We start from the raw sequence: 24,875 nt of genomic DNA on the forward strand, positions 1-24,875 counted from the left end.
TTGTTTTATTTCTGCATTTGTATCCCACATTTTCCCACCGATTGGCAGGTTCAATGTGGCTTACAAGAGTCTGGAGTTGGTTGGTTACAGTTTGTATAGAACAAGGTTACAATTATATAGAACAGTGAGATTAACGGATATCTTGACTATGACAGGAGGAGTAGCCTAGTGGTTGGTGCAGTGAACTTTGATCCTGGGAAATTGGGGTCGATTCACGCTGCACCAACCACTAGGCTACTCCTCCACTTTTGCTAAGATGCACTAAAAAATAGCCTGCGCTAGTATGTTTTGGGTGTGCACAGATCCATTTGTCAGCGCGCCTGTAAAAAAAAATGGCTTTTTAAAAATTTTACCGAAAATGGAAGTGCGGCAAAATAAAAATTGGCACACGTCCATTTTGGGTCCCAGACCTTACCACCACCCATGGACTTAAGGGTAAGGTCTCAAGGGGTAATCGGGAGCTAATGGTCTACGCACGCCAAATGCCAATTACTGCCCATTTTTGCTGCGCGTCAGAAAATAAAAAGTATTTTTCGGATGCGCGTAAAAAAATGAAATTACCGCCCGGGCCACGTGGTAGCCAGCCGGTAACTCTAAAATGGCGCATGTTGGGCACACGTAGGTGCCTACACGGCTTAGTAAAAAGGCCCCGTAATGACATATCTAGATTTCAACAGCCATGTCCAATGTTTTTTTTCCCCCCATATTTTCAAACATAAGCACCTCTAAGTACAAATATTCAAAGGAACCAACTGAATGTTACCACAGACTTTTCCATCTCAATTTGTTCATTACCCAAGATTTATCTGCAATGCAAATAGATACTTTGTTTCAAAGGAAACATTCTGCATTCCAACTCGGGGCTGAAAGTGGTGACCCCCAGTCAGTGCTGCCACACGCTGGGAGAGAAGATAACGCAGGCATTGTGGTGGGGGGAAGGGCAGTGAATCACCCAAAAGAACCTAGCTGGAATCTGTCAGGTGCACATGAAAGGGTTGCTGAGCCAATTTTGCTATTATGCTTCTGTTTGCTGAAGAAATCCTTAATGGCAAGAGATTGATTAGTTCAAACAAAGGTGTTGAGGGTGACAACTGCAACTTTATTCTCTGCAAAACTTCTTGTTCCCCGTTAACCCTAAGCTGGTTACCATGAGGATGATGGGTTTACTTTTGTTTATTTGTAAATACCCCAAAACTGGGAAATTAGCAATTATCAGCCCATTATAGACAAGAACACTACAAAACCAAAACAAATAATTAGAAGCCTACTTTGGTTGTTTGCATTGCGATCTGACTTGTTTGAGTACCTTTTGCCTTATTTTTTTGTTGGCTTTCTTTTCCATTCTTTGCCCATTCTTGATCTGGTCCACCACAACATTGCCCACTAACTGAAGCCAACAAATAGTATTTGCACAGCTAAATACAGATACAAGAGTACAAGTGGACATTTTTAAGCATCGCCATCTTGAAAACTGGTAATTGTTATGACTGGAAGTGTGAGCCCTTGGACCACAACGGAAAACCAGGCTGTGGCTGACGAGTCACTACAAAATAGGTTCAATCACAGGAACATTCTCAGGCTCCCTCTCAGGAACACTCACAGAGGAAGTCTCAGGAACACTCTTAGGAATAAGTGGACTAGCGTCACAGGGTCACTCTCAGGAACAAGTGCTGTTGCTTGTTCCAAAGAGTAGCTTGTTATTCTTTAGAATTCTAGAATCTTGCTTCTCTTTGGGGTTCTACATGGAATGTTGCTACACTTTAGCAAGATTCTAGAATTCTAAACAATAACAAGATTCCATGCAAAATTTCACTCTTTGGGGTTCTACATGAAGTGTTGCTACTAACTGGGTTTCTGACAGGTACTTGTGATTTGGATTGGCCACACACAATTCTAAATCTACCCATGTTGCCACCTAGTCTTTAGGTACCTAAATGTAAGAGTTTTTAGTGAACCTTTGAGCATAAGTTGGCACTCAGCACTGTACATATTCAAAATGGCCAATTCAGGAGCCTAACTTTCAAAGCTATGACCATCAACCCTTTGAACATTGTCCTCTTTGTCCCCATAGTTTCTATAAAGCATCTACATAACTCTTTCTTTCTATAATTCCCCAGTGTGTCTATAATACATGAACCTTATCCGATCACATCAACTCCTTGTATTTGTTTCTCTACCGGAGATGGCGAACAATGGTACCCGTGTTAGTCCACTCTTAAGGTTATCAATAGAAATCAAACAAAATAAAACATGGAAAAGAAAATAAGATGATACCTTTTTTATTGGACATAACTTAATACATTTCTTGATTAGCTTTCGAAGGTTGCCCTTCTTCGTCAGATTGGAAATAAGCAAATGTGCTAGCTGACAGTGTATATAAGTGAAAACATTCAAGCATTACTATGACAGTCTGACAGGGTGGGAGGATGGGGGTGGGTAGGAGGTATGCATGGGGACATCAAAGCATATCGTTGATATTCTAACAGGATGGGTGTGGATAGGTGAGGGGTGGGGTGGGGTGATCAACAGAGACATACAGCTTTATGGTTTATAATGGGCTAGGAACCCCAGATCCTTGTTAAGTCCTTTCTGTTGGGGGTTCCTAGCCCATTATAAACCATAAAGCTGTATTTCTCTGTTGATCACCCCACCCCTCACCTATCCACACCCATCCTGTTAGAATATCAATGATATGCTTTGATGTCCCCATGCATACCTCCTACCCACCCCCATCCTCCCACCCTATCAGACTGTCATAGTAATGCTTGAATGTTTTCACTTATATACACTGTCAGCTAGCACATTTACTTATTTCCGATCTGACGAAGAAGGGCAACCTTCGAAAGCTAATCAAGAAATGTATTAAGTTATGTCCAATAAAAAAGGTATCATCTTATTTTCTTTTCCATGTTTTATTTTGTTTGATTTCTATTGATAAACCTTAAGAGTGGACTAACATGGCTACCACACTCCTCTACTTTGGATGAATTTAAAAAGAAAGTGTAGGATACTGGAGAGAAAATGGTATAAAAGACAGATCAAGACAAGGATATTTGGAGAAGGGTAGTAAATAAGTATAAGTGGCATCTTATTCAAAACGAGCATATTTTACATCAACATTTGGAGATGAGAAGTTGAATACATTGAAGCTGTATTTATTTATTTATTCATTGCATTTGTATCACACATTTTCCCACCTCTTTGCAGGTTAACAAAATAATAACTCCATGAGACCTAGTGGAAGAAAATAATTCCACTCCATCCTCAGATGACTATCTTATATTTCACAAAATGGTAAAATCGACCCTCTTCTCAAAATTCTACTGAAAAGGACAAGCCTCTGAAGTTGGAGCATTCATCTCCGACCATGGCTTCTATCTACTCCTCTTCTAAATTCAAAGGAACACCTCCCTGCTTACCAGATCCTGATTCCTGCTCCCCCCCCCCCCCCCCCCCGGAAAACTTAGCTACACTGTTGCTTGACTATGCTCCTGTTTCACTCTCTAACACAAAAATTCTTCATGTCGCTGTTACAACAAAATTGCTACATCACAGATTCGATGTTATAGTTAGGTTCCCTGTAACCCTCTAAGCATAGGCCCCCGGTTACCCCTGTAATTATGAAGTTTTGCTGTTCTCTATTTATAAGCTGCCACAGCAAGTCCTTCGTTACGCTGTAAACCTGTTGCTTGCAGCTCCTCAGCACAATGTAAACCATGCTTAACGTATCCTTTTATTCTGTAAGCCATGTAGAGCTAAATTTGATTTGGATAATGTGGGATATATCAGACTAAGGGGCTCTTTTAGAAAGGTGTTCTGAAAAATGGCCTGCAGTAGAGTAGACGTGTGTTTTGGGTGTGCGCAGAATCACTTTTCAGCGCACTGTAAAAATGCCTTTTTAAATTTTTGCCGAAAATGGACGTGTGTCAAAATGAAAATTGCCGCGCGTCCATTTTGGGTCTGAGACCTTACCGCCAGCCATTGACCTAGCAGTAAAGTCTCACACAGTAACCGGGCAGTAATGATCTGCACAGCCAAATGCCACTTGGCATGCGTCTGATACGTGCGGCAGAAAATAAAAATTATGTTTCAGCCGCGCGTATCTGCCACGCACCAAAAATAAAATTACCGCAAGAGCCACACGATAGCCGTGCAGTAACTCCATTTTGGTGCACGTTGGGCACATGTAGACGCTTACGCGGCTTAGTAAAAGGGCCCCTAAATAAATGGAAACGTGGAAATAAAAGTGATTTAGCAATGTTTTCCAAAAATAAAATAGAGAAATTCAGATTTCCTTTAAAACAATATTCAATGATCCCATTAGCATTTCTTAATCATAATATGGATCATTCTGATGGAATAACATTTGACAGAAATTGGACATCATTTTGCATTCCTAATTCAATCGAATCAGTCTTTCTTTAGAAAAAAAAAAAGCTTCTTTACATTGAGTTCCTTTTACATAACGGCAGTGTAAGGTTTTCAAGGCAGAAACTAGGTTCGTGAGCCCTTGGACCTCTGCCGGGGAGCGGCAGTGGCAGGCAAAACCACCCCACACCAGAGATAAGGCAGAACTCTGACAGAAACAGCTAGACTTCACGTGCACTTGACCGCCCTTCCCCAGGAGTTGAGCCCCTGGGTGCAGGCGGCCAGCAGGACTTACCAGACAGGGCAGGAACTGGATCCCATCTAGGCTGAACAGGGACTAAGGGTCAGAGGTGAAAGGAATATACATGGGCAGCAAGGCAGGAAACTGGGCTAGGACTCAGAGACAGACAATACTACACAAGGCAGGAAATGGACAAGCTAAAGGACAGGAACTGAAAGCTGCCAAGCAGCCACTGAAAAACACTGACAGACAAGAGTCAGGACTGGAAGCTGCAGAGCAGCCACTAAGCAAGAAAACAGACAGAAAAGAGCCAGGACTGAAAGCTGCCCTGCAGCCACTAAGAGAGAGAGACACAGACAAACAGAAACTAGACCCGGAATACAGACCAGAAACAAGACAAAGAAATAAGCAACAAACCTAAGCTAAACTATACACAGACTAACTAGAACCGGACAAGTACCTCAAACAAGAAACCAGACTAGGCAGAAGTGCAACAAAGCACCAACAAACCAGGGACCTTAGACAATTCAAAGGCCAATACAGAAGTTTCCAGGTGATTAATAAAGCCCATCAGCTGCTGAAGTTCAGCTGCAGGAATCACAAGGCAGCTACGGGCACAAACAAGAGAAGCAAGTCTGGCAGCCCGGAAGATCCGGACCAGACTGGGCTGAAGTCTGGAACGGGTGACAGTTCATAGCAGCCACCGGTTCTGGCCACCAGAGGGCGAGGTGAGCACAGACAAGGAAACAGTCACCATCGTGACAGGCAGTAAGCCTAATGCGGCTTACCGCTTGCTAAAAGGCAAGTACTACTGGGCTACCACAGCAGCCCAGCGGTAGTTCTTACCCCCAGCGTGCGCCATTTCCGGTGCTACAAAAATATTTTTATTTTTCTAGCGTCGATGTGTACCCCCCAAGTCATTATACAATTTTTTGAAGAAAAAAGTTTTGAGTTGTTTGCAAAGGATCAGGTAGTCGTTTATGCTTCTTAAGGCTTTTGGGAGCATGTTCCAGTTCGGCGTGCTTAGATATGTGAAGCATGATGAATAAACTGATAAGTATCGCAGTACCTGACAGTTGGGGAAGTGGAGTGTGAGACAGTTTCTTGATTCCATGTTGATATTACGTATTGGTAGGATTATGAGGTCTGCCATATAATCGGGAGCAAGACTGAAAATGATTCTGTAGGTTAGTGTGCAGAATTTGAAAGTTATTCTTGCCTTAACAGGGAGCCAGTGTAAGGCTCGGAGTAGTGGGGTGGCTTTTTCAAAATGAGATTTTCCATGTATCAGTTGCATGGCGGTGTTTTGCATGTTTGTAATTTTCTCAGGACCTGATCTTTCCATGTGGCGTAGTCTCCGTTGCACTAGTCTAGACGTGCTAAGGTCAATCTTTGTACTAGGATGCAGAAGACTTTTCTCGGGGTTTCTGAACTGACCTGGAGATGCTATCTGGTTGTCAGCTATGTTCAGGCCACTAACCAGGAAAGACGTTTTGCTGTCCTAGCCTTCCGGTTAGCTGTCCCACTATCCAGTTACCGCTGCTGAATATCTCTTTCACTAGTACTTACCCGGTTAGCACCACTTGCTAACAAGATAAGTGCCTTTGAAAATGTACCCCTTGTATTTTATCAGTCCCTAATATAGTGACTGGTATAGTCAACTCATGTGGTCAGTTCTACACCAACTGACCATGGTACCTGATCCTGGCCACCCGGCCCTGAAACAAGAAATTTCCTGTGGTGATTGATGATACACCCTATGGGGTGGCCTTTTCCTTCTGCTCTGGAGATTACCACCCCCTAAAGCGGCTGTTAACCAGGCAGGAATGGGATTAAAGTACAATTTCAGTCATTGGTAAGTACGAAATCAACACGTTCTCCAAGCACAACAGAAGGATTACAAATATTTTGTTGAGAATGTATAGATTACAAACTGGCAGAAAAGATGCTTTAATCCTGCTTCTAGTTCTTTTAGCATTCACTTAAGAAGACCGGTAGGGGTTACCTACCGGACAGTGATTCAAGCATTCTTGCCCTTCCATAGTATCTTTGGTGACTCTTGTGTGTCACATGACCCTGGGTTTACAGGAACAGTACTCTTAAAGGAACCTTATTCTACCTACCGGATATGATAGGAAACAGACCAAAAAAGATCATCCTGATTTCTCATCAGACTACTTAAAATCAAAATAAGCCTTTCTTTTCGTTAGTTGAGCTATTTTTCCTGCTATATTTTGATCTTGGCTTCATTATGGCTTAATTTATTTCACCGCAAGAAAATTCTTCTGAGAAGCTCAGGTGGTTTCAGAAATTCTGCCAAAGCCGAGCTGCCAAGTCATCCTCCCAGTCTGACAAGGGATGCGATGGAACTAACGAGGTAGTGAGTTTTGGGTTTAGAAAACAATTTGTCTTTTCCTCCCACACAAATTGGGTCACAACAAAGAGATTCTGGCCTCTATGCAGACCACAAACCTTGTTTTCAATGATACAAAGAGAACAGCCCCTAATTAACAGAACCTTTCAGCATTACAAATACTTTTCTTAAGATGTACATGCATGACAGGCTATATTCAGCCTTTTACAAACAGAGACTTAACCCATGCTTTGGGTTCTTATCCCTTCTGAACCTGTTCCTCTGAGAGACAAGACTTTTGATATGAAGTTCTTTCAGCAATTTCTTAATCTCTCTTTTCTAAACAGATATATGAACCACAGGCAAACACCAACTTGGCTTCCAGCATCCCTACGCACTCACTAATCCGTCAGCACCTGCTTTGGCTTGAAATACAAATTGTAAGATTATAACTGCAACATAGTGGCAAGGTCTTAAAGGGCCATCAACCTGTAGCACAGTTGAGACTACATGACATTTTGCTTATCCTCTTCTGACCCAAAAACAGAATATGCAGTGAACCCACTTTCCTGAGCTACATTTCTAGTCGTAAAACCTACACATTTCAGCCTCTTCCATTTATCATCGTTTGTAGTCGTCTCTGAGGGTGTTTCTGTTGTGTCATTTCTCATGTTGTTTCTGGGAATGTTCATTTTTTTTCAGGATTTTTCTTTCTTTTTGTCGTTACGGAAGCTATGTTGTTAAGAGCACACACTCTTCAAAAAAAAAAAAAAAAAAACACACTGTTTCTCAAAGAGGGAAATTTTGTAAATGGCACTCAACAATGGGTGAAAGAGTGGGAACAAAATCAGAGTCATCAAGAACAGACCAAGGACGTTCAACGTAGATATGAAATTTATTAACAGATGACTCAACACGGTACCATGTTTCGGCACTGTGAAGTGCCTTCTTCAGGAGTCTCGGTAAACGATTCTCCTGTTCCTGTGACTTTCCGTGGGACATTGCTGTTCTTTCCACTTCTGTGGTTTGGTCATTCAAAAACGGGTTCATAAAAAGTCCAGCACTAACCACCTGATTCTATGTATCGTGCCTAGCGTTCCACGTTGAAATCTAGGTGTACTCTATAACATGCGTAACTGAATTGACTTAACAGGTCTTAATGAGCAGAAAGTATTAATTGGTGATAAGTTAGAATTTATGTAAACAACTTGCTAAGCGTATTCTGCATAAGCGCGTACAGCATAAATACAAAGGACCTGCTGAAAAATAGGTGCCGGTGCCATCCAAAGTCCATTTGGGGGAGCGTTCGCTCCCCTGGTGCCCCAGCTAGCTATGCTACTGCTTCCACTCCTTGCTTCTCTGGGTGCAATGGCTGTGTAAGCCAAGGACCCTCTTCCCCTTGCAGTAAGGTACAACGATCAAAAGCAGGAGCCAAAGACAAAAATTTGGAAATTGAGCTGGGGACATGGGGGCATTTATTCAGCCTGTGCCTGAAGTGGGAATCGAACTCAGTTCCTCAGTTACCCAGGACCAAAGTCCACCACCCTAACCACTAGGCCACTCCTCCACTGTTGCTACTATTTGAGAAGTCGGCCCTTGCAGATCACCAATGTGGCCGCGCAGGCTTCTGCTTCTGTGAGTCTGACGTCCTGCACACTCACAGAAACAGAAGCCTGCGCAGCCTTCTACATGGAATTAGTGGAAAAGCAACATTCCATGTAGAATCTCCAGTAGTATCTATTTTATTTTTGTTACATTTGTACCCTGCGCTTTCCCACTCATGGCAGGCTCAATGCGGCTTACATGGGGCAATGGAGGGTTAAGTGACTTGCCCAGAGTCACAAGGAGCTGCCTGTGCCTGAAGTGGGAATCGAACTCAGTTCCTCAGTTACCCAGGACCAAAGTCCACCACCCTAACCACTAGGCCACTCCTCCACTGTTGCTACTATTTGAGAAGTCGGCCCTTGCAGATCACCAATGTGGCCGCGCAGGCTTCTGCTTCTGTGAGTCTGACGTCCTGCACACTCACAGAAACAGAAGCCTGCGCAGCCTTCTACATGGAATTAGTGGAAAAGCAACATTCCATGTAGAATCTCCAGTAGTATCTATTTTATTTTTGTTACATTTGTACCCTGCGCTTTCCCACTCATGGCAGGCTCAATGCGGCTTACATGGGGCAATGGAGGGTTAAGTGACTTGCCCAGAGTCATAAGGAGCTGCCTGTGCCTGCAGTGGGAATCGAACTCAGTTCCTCAGTTCCCCAGGACCAAACTCCACCACCCTAACCACTAGGCCACTCCTCCACTCCACTCCACTCATTTACAAGTCAGTGTCCAGTACCTTAGTAGATGCACTGGAGTTCTTTGTGAATCCTAAATGGAGCAGAACTCTATTGGTCTCTACATTAATTTTAGCTTGCATAATTGTTGTTATTTAATGGATTAAATATTACCTGTAAACCATTTTGAATGATGAACCTAGGAAGGTGATATATATATATATATAAAACATTTTTTTTAAGTAAATAAAGGCACTCAATAGCCAGGTCTGTCTGCCAGATTAAGCAATGGATTTATGAGGCCAGGTGTGGTTTTTTTTTTTAGATTATTACAATGGTTAGGCAGGGGGTGAGATGCTGGAGGAATGTGTATGTTGTATTTGTCTACCAAGACCATGTCTGGTAGCTGGGAAGTATCCTTACTGGTAGGGAGAGAATACATGGAAAGCCTAAATAGGTCTTTGTCTTCTTTATGACAGAATTTATGACCTGAATTACTTCTGGGTGGAAAGGGACCTCTGAATAGTTTCATAACTTTCTATGATTAACGTAAGCATCAGTTTGGGGTGTGTTGTCTCTGCTTAATCTGTGTGGTATTTGCTTCTGTATTTTATATCATCTGAACAAAGCCATTCAATGGCAATTTACCCAGCCAGAACAGTTTGGCTGAAAACTGACCTCCTTGGAGTGGCTGAAAGTGTGTGTGTGTGAGGTTTCACACCCGTCTGCTTTTATCTAGGGAAAAAAAGGTCTTCCTGTGACTATGTTTAAATGCGTAGGTCAGAGAAGGAATGCAGCCTGTGTGCATTCAGTTTTTAAGTGTTCTCATGCTATTTTGCTATCAAATAGCAGGTAGCTGGTACCTTTTTGGAAAAATTTGCATGAAATATCTGTGTAGTTTACAATTCTACTACTACTACTTATCATTTCTAAAGCGCTACTAGACGTACGCAGCGCTGTACACTTGAACATTATCATTTCTATAGCGCTACTAGACGTACGCAGCGCTGTACACTTGAACATGAAGAGACAGTCCCTGCTCGACAGAGCTTACAATCTAATTAGGACAGACAAACAGGACAAACAAGAGATAAGCGAATATTAAAGTGAGGATGTATGGACTGCTTGAAAATTGTCCTATGTGTTTACTTCTATTAATAAATCCTCATGTACATGAGGTGAAAGTACCAGGAAGGATCATCTGTCAACACCACATAAAACTTTCCTGTGTCCTGTCTTGAATGTGAACATTGCCTGAGTTTTGCATATGACTTAAAGAAAAGCAGAAAAAGACACTTGGAGGGGCATTTTCGAAAGAACGCCCAAGTCGGAATTGAGACGTCCTGCTCATTATGTATCAAAGGAATTCCATCCCACAGTCATTTTCAAGCAGGAAAAATGTCAGGATTTGCTGTTCAAAAATGCGTGAGAAGGACGTTCTTGCTCCAAAAACATTCAACATGAACAGCCATTTTCCAAAATGAAACGTCCAAAATAAGAACGCCAAAAAAGAAGGCGTCATTTATACAAAAATACAGTACACATGTTATTGTAAGCCTTTCAGGAACAGATAAAAACTTACTGTACCTAAAGATCCACCACTACTATTGTCATCTTTTCCTATAGGAATCTTTTCCAGAGATGGGAAGGCGGTAGAACGAGAGGACATGAAATGAGATTGAAGGGGGGCAGACTCAGGAAAGATGTCAGGAAGTATTTCTTCACGGAGAGGGTGGTGGATGCTTGGAAAATTCGTTTATTAATGGAAACGGAAAACCAAATACATAAAAGCTAAAAGGTACATAAAAACCCCTCAATCCCCTATTTACAAAGACAGACCAAACCCCCTACCCCCCCAACACAGTCAAATAAATTCAAACAAATTCAAGGTGGCTTCAATCGCACATGTTTCCACCATTTGCAAAATGTACCCCTCCCTACTTCTACCCGCTCCCAACGTGCCACTTCCCACACAGCTCCAACAATATCCCAGCTAACCCGTTCTACTGACCTGAACTCCTGGCGCAGGGAGACTCCGCACCGTGCCATCCAAAGATAGAAACGGACAATGACCGAGATCAAGAACTCCGTCCCTGGGTCCAAGCCCCCCGACCCCTGCCCCCGCCCATACACCCAATCCGCATAAGAGTAGGTGCAAAAGCTGGGGATATGAAGCAGGGAGGCCACACGTTTACACACCAGAATCGAAAATGGACATTCCCTAAGGAAATGATCCATCGTCTCAGTACAACCAACACATTCCCCCCTTGGGCAATCACGATCTTGTACGTTCCTATAATTCAAGTTTGCTCTCACATACAGTTTCCCGTGTAGGGACAGCCAGGCAATGTCACGATATTTGTGTGGAATCCGCTTGATGCCACAAACTGCAAGCCTTGTTGCAGAACTGGCTCTGGAGCGTCCCGAAGTGCCAAAGGAGAGGAGAATCGCTGCATCCGCACTCTCTCTACCCATACCTCCCTCCTTCCCTCTTTAACCTCCTCCACCGTAATCCCCCACAACCGCACCAGTTTAGTCAATGTCCTGTAATACCCAACGCTTCCTGGGAAACCCCTCCGTCGGCCCACCACTTTCCCCCCTTCCAACCACGGACCCCAAAACTCCTCCCACCACTGCACAACACTACACGCCCATCCCGGAGCATCTCGCCCCACCGCCTTCCCCAAATTAAACTGGATAAAGAAAGAACTGAACGTAAGAACCGGATTAACCATCCCAACCCCCCCCCTTTCCCCGTGGCAGATATGTGATATTCCTCTTTACAGGGTTCATTCGGTTCCCCCAGAGTAACTGAAAAAAAACACTATAAAGCCCTGTATAACAACATTCCGGCAACAAACAAATATAGCTAAGAAACAAAAACATGGGTACCACCTGCATTTTCAGTAATCTCACCCGGTCAGTCATCGACATCCTCCACCCTTTCCACCTCTCTACCTTAGCCTTGGCCTCCAAAATCTTCCGTTCCCAGTTCCACTGTCCATAATCCCCCCCCCCAAAGTAAACCCCTAGAACCCGCATCATTTCCACCCCTGGTGGAAACCCTCCCCCTAACTCAAAACGAGCCCCTTCCGGACCTACCCACAAGGAAGTACACTTTTGCAGGTTAATCCTGGATCCTGTCGCCCGAGAGTACTCCGCAATCTTCCTGTGCAAACTTCCCCTTCCCCTTGATCCGCCACCCAAACTGTTATGTCATCTGCATATGCCACCACACGCAGAGACACCCCCGTACACACTTCTATCCCTCTAAGCCCATCCACCCCCCCACACTCTAACCGGCGCACCAGGGGATCAATCGCGAAAGTGTACAGCAGGGGGCTCAACGGGCACCCCTGTCGCACCCCAGCCGTGATGTCAAATTCCCTTCCTTTCCACCCATTAACTAATGGAAAGCAGCGAACACCGATGTACAACAACTGGAGCTGCTCAACCCAAGCCCTCGGAAAACCATAGTACCGCAAACTCTCCCAAAGAACCCTCCACTGCACCCGGTCGAAGGCCTTATCCTGGTCCAAGGCCACTACTAGACGACCCTCCTGCCCCCCCCGGCTCCGCTCCACCCCCTCCCAAACCCAGGCCACTGCTGCCAACACCCCCCTCCCTGGGACCCCACACCCCTGAGACACCGCCAACTCCCTCCCTGCCACCTGCCGCATACGTGCCTGTTGGAATGTATTGTATTTTGCATGCATTGCCTGTCACCTATTATTTCTCTGTGATTACTCTGTGACCTCTGATGTGAATTACTTAGAGAGGTCACACAGCTATGCAACTTCCTGTGGGGGTTAGATGCAGCACATGCAGCACATGGAGCACATGGAGCTCATGATCTCTCCTAACCTGAGAGGATCTATGGTGGTGTGAGCATCCATTACCATCTAAGCACATGGAAGGAGCTGATAATACAAATGTATAGTAATATGTATATATATAAGCCTGTCTGATTATAATCTAACTACAAACTGTGAGTAAACAGATGTTTTGTTACTTCAACTTTAAAGTGACTCAGCAGTGAATTATTCAGGGGTGAATGAGAGAGAGATGAAGAAAGAAATTAACATTTCTAAAGCTGAAGCTGTGTGTACTAAAATCTGTTAATTATTTACTACAAATAATCCAACAAAAGGGTTATGGGCCCAGGGCCAGGAATTGAAAAAGAAGAGAAATATTACCAGGCAGAAAAAAAGGCCACATTTTTCTCTTAAGTTTTAAAGGAAAGATTCAGTCTGTCTCTCTCTCCCCCCACACAGCAGACAGAAGGCTAAGAAAATGGCTGAGGGAAGAAATTCACCATTGTTCTATTCTCTCAAGGTGCCTAGATTAACTGAGTTTAATTATCAGCAGTGGGAATTAAGATTCATATGTTTCCTTCGAGCAAAAAGATTAAATATATGCTTAGACCAAGACAGAACAGCTGAAAATATGGCTGAATGGGACAATGCAAACTATTATGTGAAGTGCATGCTTTTGGAAGCTCTCTCAGAGAAACAAGCCATATTAGTGGAGGGAAAAGATACACCAAAGGACATTTTATATAAACTGAGAACTATGTATGCAACTACATATGCAAAGCAGCAACCAATTTGGCTGGCAGAGTTGAATGAAACCAAATTAAGGGATAAAAGTAAATGTAATGATCACATTATGCATCTTATGTCTTCATTTCAAAAGCTAGAACTTTCAGGAATTCCCATGTGTGATGCATTGAAAAGAGCATTTCTTTTTACCTCACTATCAAAGAAGTTTGATGTTTTTAGGTCTGTAAATGAGGCCATTGAAGGGCAATCTTTTGAACAGACAACATCAAAACTAAGGCAGGAATGCATAATAAATGATTCTGAGGAGATGTGTTCTCAAAGCAAGTCAGAGAGAAATGAAACAAATTCTTGGCAAAGAACAGAGGAAGGCGGAGCTATGGGAAAACTCCACCCAAGGGCAAGCTGATTTGCTACTCATGTGGAAAGGAGGGACATGTATCTAAATGGTGTAAGGAAACACAAAACACTCCCTCTAGCTCACCTAAGCCAATGGAACTAAAGAATTTTCAAACCAGGAAATGTATGAAGGACAAAGATAAACACAAGGGTTTTCTAATGGCAGAAAAATCTTTGACTATGGTAAATAATAATTCAAATGAAAGTACTTGGATTTTGGATTCAGGGAGCACATGCCATTTAACCAATTGTAAGAATTTCTTTCAGGAAATGTGTCCAGAGGAAGGTATTCTTAAAACTGCAAACGCAGGGACTGCTAAGATCCAAGCAAAAGGTATTGGATTCTTAAAATGCAAAGTGTCTAATGAAGTTAAAGAAATTCCTGTAAGTGATGTCTTGTATATTCCCCAAGCAGTTTGCAATATGCTTAGTGTATCTACATTAGATAAGAAGGGATTTGCGATTCATTTTGAAAACAGTAAGTGCACAATCTCTAAAAATGATGAAGTGTATGCTGAAGCTTTTATGCATAATGATGTTTATAAACTGAGCATTTCAGGTGAAGCCTCACATATGGCGCAAGTAAGGAAGAATGATGGAAAATGTAGTCTGGAAATCTGGCACCGCCGCCTGGGACATCGTGATTCTAAGGTGATCCAGGATCTTCACAGTGGGCAACTAGCCACCGGCATTCAGATAAGTGCAGATGCTGGTAAAATGGAGAAATGCATAGACTGTGTTACTCAAAAAGGTGTGAGACCCTCATTTCCTGCATACACAGGAAATAGGAGTAATAAAGTGCTGGACTTAATACACAGTGACTTATGTGGACCGTTTAATATCCCATCATTGGGAAATAACAGATTTGTGCTGATATTCTTGGATGATTTCTCTAGATACTGTGTGGCCTATTTGCTGAAAGAGAAAAGTCAAGTCACAGACATGCTGAAGAAATACGTAGCCATGGTGAGCAATAAATTTGAAAGAAAACCAAAGGTTCTTCAGACCGACAATGGTGGTGAGTTCACTTCACACAGCATGCGCACATTTCTAGAACAAGAAGGCATTCAACATATCACAACAGTAGCTTATACACCAGAGCAAAATTCTGTTGCAGAGAGAAAATTTAGGTCAATTGTGGAAATGACCAGATGTATGCTGTCAGATAGCAATCTCCCTAAAAGACTATGGGGGGAAGCCATTCTCACAGCAGTGTACCTACAAAACAGAATGCCAACTAAAGGCGCTGAGCGCACACCACATGAGACATGGCATGGTAGGAAGCCAAACCTGTCACACATAAGAACATTTGGAAGTACAGCATATGCTCATGTACCAAAGCAAAGAAGGCATAAGCTGGATTCCACAACAGAAAGGGGCATTTTAGTTGGCTATACTCCAGGACACAAAGGATATAGAATTTTGAATCTGAAAACTGGCATTGTTGGCATAAGACATGTTACATATTTTGATGAAAACAAAAGGGTTGATAAAGGCTGGATTATCCCAGATGAGCCTTATCATCCAGAATATGAAACTAGAACCATAATAGACATGCCAGTGTATATAAATGCCATACCAAGGCAGATGTCTGAAAGCAACTCACCTGTATCTAACGAGGAACAGGCAGAGGAAGCAGACACAGAAAGGATCATTGAAGAAGACAGTACAGTTGGAGAAGGGGAATCAATTGGAGAAGGACTCTCAGATTAGAGGATGCGGAAAGGTCAGACCAACCTGTTGTCAGACGCTCATCCAGGGAAAACAAAGGTGTTCCACCCCCAAGACTGTCTTACCTAACAAAGTCAGCAGAAGCTCAAGAGCCCTTAACATGGGATGAGATTGAGAAAATGCCAGCAGAAGAAGCTGCTGAATGGCATAAAGCTGCACAAGAAGAAATTGATGCATTGGATAAAAATAATACTTGGATTCTTACAAAATTACCTCCTGGCAAGAAAGCTATAGGATGCAAATGGGTATTCAAGTTAAAAAGGAATGCACAAGGAAAAGTGGAAAGGTATAAAGCCAGATTAGTGGCAAAGGGATATCTTCAAAAATATGGAGAAGATTTTGATGAAGTGTTTGCACCTGTAGTGAAACACACGACAATCAGAACACTTCTGAGCATTGCAGTCTCAAAAGGCATGCAAGTCAACCACATTGATGTGAAAACAGCGTTTCTTCACGGAGATATAACTGAAGACTTGTACATGGAACAACCAACAGGTTTCATAAATACAAAACAAAGACAGCTAGTGTGTAAATTAAACAAAGGTCTTTATGGATTAAAGCAAAGTGCAAAATGTTGGAATGAAAAATTGCATGAAATATTGACAAATTTAGGATTTAAGCAAGGTGAAGCAGATAAATGCTTGTACACTAGGTGCACAAATGGACAATATGCATACATTTTAGCTTTTGTTGATGATCTGCTCATTGCAAGCAAAAGTGAGCAAGAGTACAAGGACATTGTAAAGTGTTTAAACCTCAATGTTGAGATAAAAGAACTGGGTAATGTGTCATACTATCTTGGTATAGAAATTGAGAAACAAAATGATGGTTCTTATCTTCTAAGCCAGAAGCAGAAATAAATGAGCTTATTGAAAGTTTAGGTATGCAAGATGCCCAAGTTGTAAGCACTCCCATGATCACTGATTTTCTGAAGGATGAAACAGTAAGAGAACCTTTACCAGATAACATCCAATATAGATCAGCCATAGGTAAGCTTTTATATCTAACTACCACATACAGGGCTGATATAGCAAATGCAGTAGGAATTTTGAGCAGAAGGGTCAGCTCACCTACCAAATCAGATTGGACTGCAGTTAAAGGATGGTAAGGTATTTAAAGGGTACCATTGATTGTAAATTAAAGATTTCAGCCAATAGTAATCCAAAACTAATATGTTACTGTGATTCAGATTGGGCAGGGGATCATTCTGATTATAAATCCACAAGTGGATATGTGTTTATGTATGGAAATGTACAAATTTCATGGGGCAGTCATAAACAAAGTATTGTGAGTCTGTCTTCTACAGAAGCTGAATACGTGGCTGTATCGGAAGCGTGCAGAGAACTGATGTGGATTGAAAAACTTTTGCTGGATTTCGGAATAGCTGAAAAGAGACCAATCCAGATAATGGAAGATAATCAGAGCTGCATCCGACTGTCACAGAATGACAAGGTTCAGTCACGTACCAAGCACATCGCAACGAAATACCACAACGTGCGAGAGTTGGTGAAAGAAGGGGTCATCAGTCTACACTATTGTCACACCAGTGAGATGACAGCTGACATCATGACCAAACCGTTACCCAGAGAACATTTTGTGAATTTGCGTATAAAGCTTGGACTTTGTATGAATAAATAATTGCATGACAGTTATGCATGAGAAGGGGTTTGTTGGAATGTATTGTATTTTGCATGCATTGCCTGTCACCTATTATTTCTCTGTGATTACTCTGTGACCTCTGATGTGAATTACTTAGAGAGGTCACACAGCTATGCAACTTCCTGTGGGGGTTAGATGCAGCACATGCAGCACATGGAGCACATGGAGCTCATGATCTCTCCTAACCTGAGAGGATCTATGGTGGTGTGAGCATCCATTACCATCTAAGCACATGGAAGGAGCTGATAATACAAATGTATAGTAATATGTATATATATAAGCCTGTCTGATTATAATCTAACTACAAACTGTGAGTAAACAGATGTTTTGTTACTTCAACTTTAAAGTGACTCAGCAGTGAATTATTCAGGGGTGAATGAGAGAGAGATGAAGAAAGAAATTAACATTTCTAAAGCTGAAGCTGTGTGTACTAAAATCTGTTAATTATTTACTACAAATAATCCAACAGTGCCAACAACATGTGAGCAAAGATCTTACGGTCACTGTTCAATAAGGCAATGGGCCTCCAATTTACTATGTCTCGAGCATCTTTCCCCTTACTGAGAAGAACCAAGGCCGATTTCCCAAAGGACTCTGGCAGAGAACCTCCCTTCCGGGCCTCCTCCCATACCTCCAACAAGATAGGTGCCAACTGAACTTTAAATCGTTGATAGAACTCAGCCGGGAGACCGTCGGGCCCCGGTGCCGTCTTGCGCCGCAGAGCCTCAATGGCCGCCTCCACCTCCCTGACTGTCCAAGGCTGCAGCAAGGCCTGAAGATGGGGCCCCCCCTGTCCCACCCCCGGAGTCCCTTCCACATACCTCCGTATGTCTTCCTCATCCAAATGTAGATCGGAGAAGAAATGTCCAAAATGCTCCCCTACCACCCGCAAAATCCCTTCCCTCAAATCCTGAACAACCCCGTCCCTGTCCATTAACCCTTCCATAACCCTACGTTCCCTTCTTTCCTTACAGCACTCAAACGGGTCCGGACTCAATAATTTGCCAAAATCCCTCTCATAAACTAATGAGGAGTACCGATCATACTGAACTCGCTCAATTTCCACCTGTATAGCCTCTATATCCTCCCTCTTCCCCCCCCTGGAAATTAAATTATCCCTCCTCTTTTTTAATGCTATTCCCAACCGTGTCGCCTCCCTCCCCTCCTGCCTTGCCTGTCTAAGAAAAAACCCCTTCGTGCGTTGTTTCACCGCTTCCCACCACCTCCCTACCGAGGGGAAGATGCCTAAGATAGTCTGCTGATCCTCCAAAAACTCCACATACTCTCTATGCACCTCCCCCTCCTTTAACCATTTCAAATTTAATCTCCACAACCCCTTTCCTGGCCTATGGACCCCCGACCCCCCCTACTTCTCTCCGCACCGCCCTGTGGTCCGAAAATTCTACCACCACTAACTCGGGTGCCTGTACGCAGGTCCCTCTCCTAACCAAAAACCGGTCGATCCGACTTCTACAATTCCCTCTAAAAAAAGTAAAACCCCCTTGCCCACCCCCGTGCTCCAAGTAGACATCCACTAACCCTGCCCCCTTCATTATCCCCACTAAACGAACTCCGTCATACCTCACCTGTGCACACCTGCCCCCACTGTCCTCCTTCCTCAGAATCGTGTTAAAATCACCCCCCCACACTAACTGACGTGAAGAATACAAATAGGGTTTGATTTTCCCAAATAACTGTGACCTCCCCTTCTTAGTTTGTGGCCCATACACATTTATCACCCTTAACGCCACCCCGTGCAACACAACATCCACCACCAAACACCTCCCTACCCCTAACTCCACCACCCGTTGAATCACCGCTTTGTGAGATTTAAACAAAATTCCCACCCCCCCATACTTCTCCCCTGCCAACCCCCACACAGAGGGTCCCCATCTCCAAGCCTGCTTTGCTCTTCTCACATCGGCCAAAGACTGCAGCCTGGTCTCCTGCAGGAGAAAACAATCAGCCGACATGGAGGAAAGGCCCTCAAAGGCCAGACACCTCGCCCTTGTGGAGGCAATACTTGCCACGTTCAGCGTGATGAACGCCAACAAGGAACCTGCCATCATTATCAATTAGAAAACCGCCTCCCCTGGCCCTGCCTCCCCATCCTTCCTTCTCTCTGCTCCAGACCTCCCTTTGAGGCCCGGCTTCTTCCTCCACCTCTTCCTCCGCCCAGTCCCGAACCCCAAACTCAAAGGTCCCCCCCTTCCATCCTTCCCTGGTCCTTGCTTTCTTCCTCCCCTTCTTCTTCCTCTCCTCCCCCCCCCTCCCCCTTCACCGGAAAAAACCCCGGTCTCTCCCCCTTCCCCCACCCCCTCCCCCCCCCACCCCACCCTCCATCCCCCCTCCCTCCCTCCACCTTCCTCCCCCCTCTCTACCCCCTGCTCCCCCTGAACCTTACCTAATTCCTCTTCTCCCCTTCTCCCCCACCTACCTCTGCTCTCCCTCCCTCCTCCTGCACGTCCATACCATCTCCTATCTCCAACCTCCCCATCCTCCCCCTTCCCCTCCTTGTACCCTTCCCGCCCCCCTCTGTCCCTATCTCCCCCTCTTCACCTACCCCCTGCCATGCCTCACTGTCCTCTCTTCCGTTCTCCTCTCCATACTCTTCCCCCCGTCCCTCATCTTCGAGGACCCGAAATCTATTCTCCACCGCTATTCCCTGCCCTAACTTCCTTCCAGCCTCCACCAGAAGTCCCCCCCCCTTCCTCTTCCTAGAGACTCGCGTCCACCCTTCCCCCTCCCCTCCTTGCCTCTTCTCACCCTTCCAAGCGTTTGCCCCCTGCTCCCCCAACTCTTCCTCTACCCTCCGCCCCCGTCCAATCACTTCTACTGCCCGCCCCAAACCTCCACCCCCTCCCCCCAGCACGATCTCCCCTTTCATCACCCTCCCCTCCCCCTTCCTCCCCCTCCCCCCCCCATTATGAAAGGCTTGCGGGCAAGCCCGAAAGGCGTGCCCCAGATCCCCGCACAAATTACACCAGATGGAGGTACAATGTTCTGCCACGTGCTCCCTCGCCCCACACTTTGCACACTGAACCACTGGGCACGACATACTATAATGCCGGAAGGAACCACACTTAAAACATTGCCTAGGCTGTCCCTTATAAAAACACAAGATCCGATCTCTTCCGATGAAAGCCGCTGAAGGAATGTGTTGGGTGACGTGCCCCACCTGGTATAACCTCACCGTCGCCCCCCACCCCCCTGCCCATACCCTACTAGGGTCTGGAAGCTTGACCAGAGGAGTCCTTAACTCTGCATACCTCTGCAGCCAGTAGGTCAAATCCGCCCCCGAGATTGACTCATTCCGCACTAACAGAGTCACCTGCACCAGGTCAGGTTTACTAATAGGCACAACTCGAAAATTTCTCCAGTCCCCCCCCCCTTTAACCTCCCCGTATTTCTCCCAAAAAATCTCCATTCCCCGTTGGGTCAAAAAACTGACATCATACTCTGGAATGTTCGCCGGGTGAATGCAAGCATACAGATCTTCCGGGAGAAATCCTAACCCTAGAACCATTTTTAACACCACATCCCTACTTGGCATCCCCCCCTCCCCCACCCACCTCAATTGAACCACATTCCGGCGTTTGGTAACAGACCCCCCAGACCCCCCCTCACCCACCCCCTGTCCCCCCCTTCGCTGCCCAAATCCCCCCCTACCACTCCCCATACCAACCACCGCGGCAAAAGAAGGAGCCCCCCCCCCCCCCCCCCCCCCCCCCACCCTTGGCGCTCGAGGCTTCCTGCCCTGCACACACCAAACCCCCCTTTACAAAACCCTTCTGGCCCCCTCCATCCCCTTCCTTGCTCCTATTATCCCCCCCTCCCTTCCCCCCTTCTCCAACCTGAACCTTATCCCCCGGAGCCCCCACACCTGCTAACCTATTCCCCTCAACAGGAGGAGACATGTCAATCACATCCCCTCCATTCCGCAATCCCTGCCCCCCTCCCCCTTCCTGCACACCAAGCCTCCCCCCATCGTCCTTGCCCAAACATGGAACAGAGTCAACAGTCGGACACAAACCCTCACAATTCAACACTCCCCCCACTTGAGTCACAGCAATGTCAGGAAAAGTGTTCAGCAACTTATCTGCCGTCTGTTGTAAAGCTGGCTCAGCATGCCGCTCCTCAGCCGACAGGTCCTGCGCGAGACGAACAGGGAGTTCCGTTTCAGTCAGTTCCTTCTTCTGATCCAAATTCCCTGTTGCCTGCCTGCCAACGACCAGCAAGTTTCGTCCTTCTCCTGCTGCCTGCTTGACCAGAGTCTCCTGGTGCTCCGTGTCAGGTGGGTGGGGCCTCTCCAATCCAGCAATCGCCGCCACTCGCCCCTCTGTACCGTCTGAAATGCCACCATCCAGTAATGAACTGCCAGCCTTTCCCGGTGCCTCTGGAAACCATTCTCTGCCGGGGACAGCGCATCCACCACCCGACTCACTGTTTGCCAGCTCTCCCTCCAGAAGACTGCCGTTGTGCACCCCGGACGCTGCGCGGGGGCAGGGCTTCTCCAAACATAGAGGCAGAGATGTAGCTGCAGATAAAGACACCTGCTTCTGCTGCAATCCTTCCGGCTCTGCTTCCGCTGCTGCAATCTTTCTTTCTGGAGGTTCTAATATTGGTAAGTCACCATCTCCTTCACTGGACACCTCTGCCACTACTTCTGTAGAAAAAAGCCGACAGCCTGAAGCTCCCTCCTCTGTCTCCACAATCTGGAAGGTCTTAACCAGCTTTTTAATTGCTTTCTCTTCTCCAACAGGTGCAGGCACCAACCCTGCCCCCGAACCACATCCTGCTGCTGCCTCCCTGCAGTCTGCCTGCTTAGTAAGTCCCCTGGACTGAGTTGCCAGGTTTTTCATAAATGCTAAAGTGGATGTACTAGCAGAGTCTGGCAAGTCTTCTGGTTTAGACAAATCCTGAGACAAGGCCCTGGGAACTGCAGACTCTTGCTGGGACACAGTTCTCCCTTGACCTGAAGACTGTGACCTTAAAGCCATACGTTCTTGATTACAATATAGTTCTCTTAAAGGGTTCTCAGGTCCCTTTTTTAAACCCCGCAGCAACAGTTCTTTCTTTTGTATCAGTTTTCTCAAACGGGCTTCCTCCTTCACATAACCTTTCTTGTGCTCTGCTGGAGCAAGTTTACTCATAACTTTTGTCATTTTCACACGCTTTCCCAAATCAACCAGTTCTTTCTCCACACGTTTAATTCTTCGCACTGTACAGATCAAACTACGTGCTGGGTCCTCAGGGTCATAAGGAATATCTAGGAATTCCTCCTCTTCCTCCTCTGAAGACCCACTCTCTTCACTTTCTGCCTCATCAAGTGCAGGAAAACATTCTGAGCTAACTTCCATAGCTTCATTTTCCTTTCTCTGCTTAGGGTGCCCTTCCAGGGCCTCCACCAGCTTTCTCCCCTCCCCACAATCTTCACTCTCACCTCCCAGATGTTGCTGGAGCGTGGGGGGGTTACTGGACTGGCTTCCACCCTTGGGCCTCTGCTCTCTGCGATCAACAGGACTCCTCTCCCTCCTGTCAGAAGCTCGACCGGAAAGAGAGCTGCTTCTCCCGGCCTTCTGGTCCCTGGCTCCAGGAGGCCCCATGGCCTGGGCCTTTCCTGAGGACCGCTCCCCAGGGACCCTCCGCATCCTCAGGGAAGGAGCTAGGCCTCACTCCCTTCCCTGGAACCTGCAGAGCTTCCGGCTGCACCTCCTCCTCCTTCCAAGTCTGAACAGCAACTGACTTGGAATGCCCTCCCGCGGGAGGTGGTGGAGATGAAAACGGTAACGGAGTTCAAACATGCGTGGGATATGCATAGAGGAATCCTGTGCAGAAGGAATGGATCCTCAGAAGCTTAGCTGAAATTGGGTGGCGGAGCAGTTGGGGGGAAGAGGGGGTGGTGGTTGGGAGGCGAGGATAGGGGAGGGCAGACTTATACGGTCTGTACCAGAGCCGGTGATGGGAGGCGGGACTGGTGGTTGGGAGGCGGGAAATACTGCTGGGCAGACTTATATGGTCTGTGCCCTGAAAAGGACAGGTACAAATTCAAGGTAAGGTATACACATATGAGTTTGTCTTGGGCAGACTGGATGGACCATGCAGGTCTTTTTCTGCCGTCATCTACTATGTTACTATGTCATCATTTTATTTATTTATTTGTTGCATTTGTACCCCACATTTTCCCACCTATTTGCAGGCTCAATGTGACTTACATAGTACCGTCAAAGGCGTTTGCCCAGTCGGTGGATAACAAATACAAGGTTGAAGAGTGATCGTATGAGGTATAAGTGGAGGGTCGGAATGGATGAAGATTGCCTGATGTCCTGTTCGATCATAGTCATGCTGTGTTGGTAGGTGAAGAGGGTTACGTGGGGTCGTTGGGGTAGGCCTTTTTGAAGAGGTTGGTTTTTAGTGATTTCCTGAAGTTCAAGTGGTCGTGGATTGTTTTCACAGCTTTTGGGAGCCCATTCCATAGTTGTGCGCTTATGTAGGAGAAGCCGGCTGCGTAAGTGGTTTTGTATTTCAGTCCTTTGCAATTTGGGTAGTGTAGGTTTTAGGTAGGATCTTGACGATCTGACTTTGTTTCTTATTGATAAGTCTATAAGGTCTGTCATGCATCCTTGAACTACGCCACATAAGATTTTGTGGACTAAGGTGCAGATTTTGAAGATAATGCGTTCTTTGATTGGGAGCCAATGCAACTTTTCTCGGAGGGGGTTGAGCACTTTCGAAGCGTGTTTTGCTGAATATCAGCCTGGCTGCTATATTTTGGGTGGTCTGTAGTTTTTTTTTATGAGTTGTTCTTTGCAACCCGCATAGATTCCGTTGCAATAGTCTGCATGGCTTAGGACCATTGATTGTATTAGGTATCGAAAGGTTGCTCTTGGGAAGAAAGGTTTTAATCATGCTTGTAGGTGTCTCATAAATTCAGGAACAGTAAGGTATTTTTACGCTCCAGGAGGGCTCACATGTTTGTACAGAAATAAAAGAGTTAAAGTGGGAGTTACTCCTAAGTCCCGTTGTTCAAAGTCCACTGCACTGACCACTAGGCTACTCCGTCCACTTGCTTGCTGGGCTCTTAGGAATGGTCATAATACCTGAAACTGTCATAAAGCATGGTATCCACTGTCACTTCTTGGGGGCATGAGAAGGGGTCAGTAACCACTGGGAGATGATGTAGGGGTCATGCCTTTAAACCTGGAATGGCTCCATCTGTCACACAATGGTTGTATAGTCTGCATATGTTTGTTTGTTTTTTTCTTTCAATGAACAAACTTCATAGAA

The sequence above is a fragment of the Microcaecilia unicolor genome, chromosome 10 (genome assembly GCF_901765095.1).
Source record: "Microcaecilia unicolor chromosome 10, aMicUni1.1, whole genome shotgun sequence".
NCBI lineage: Eukaryota > Metazoa > Chordata > Amphibia > Gymnophiona > Siphonopidae > Microcaecilia > Microcaecilia unicolor.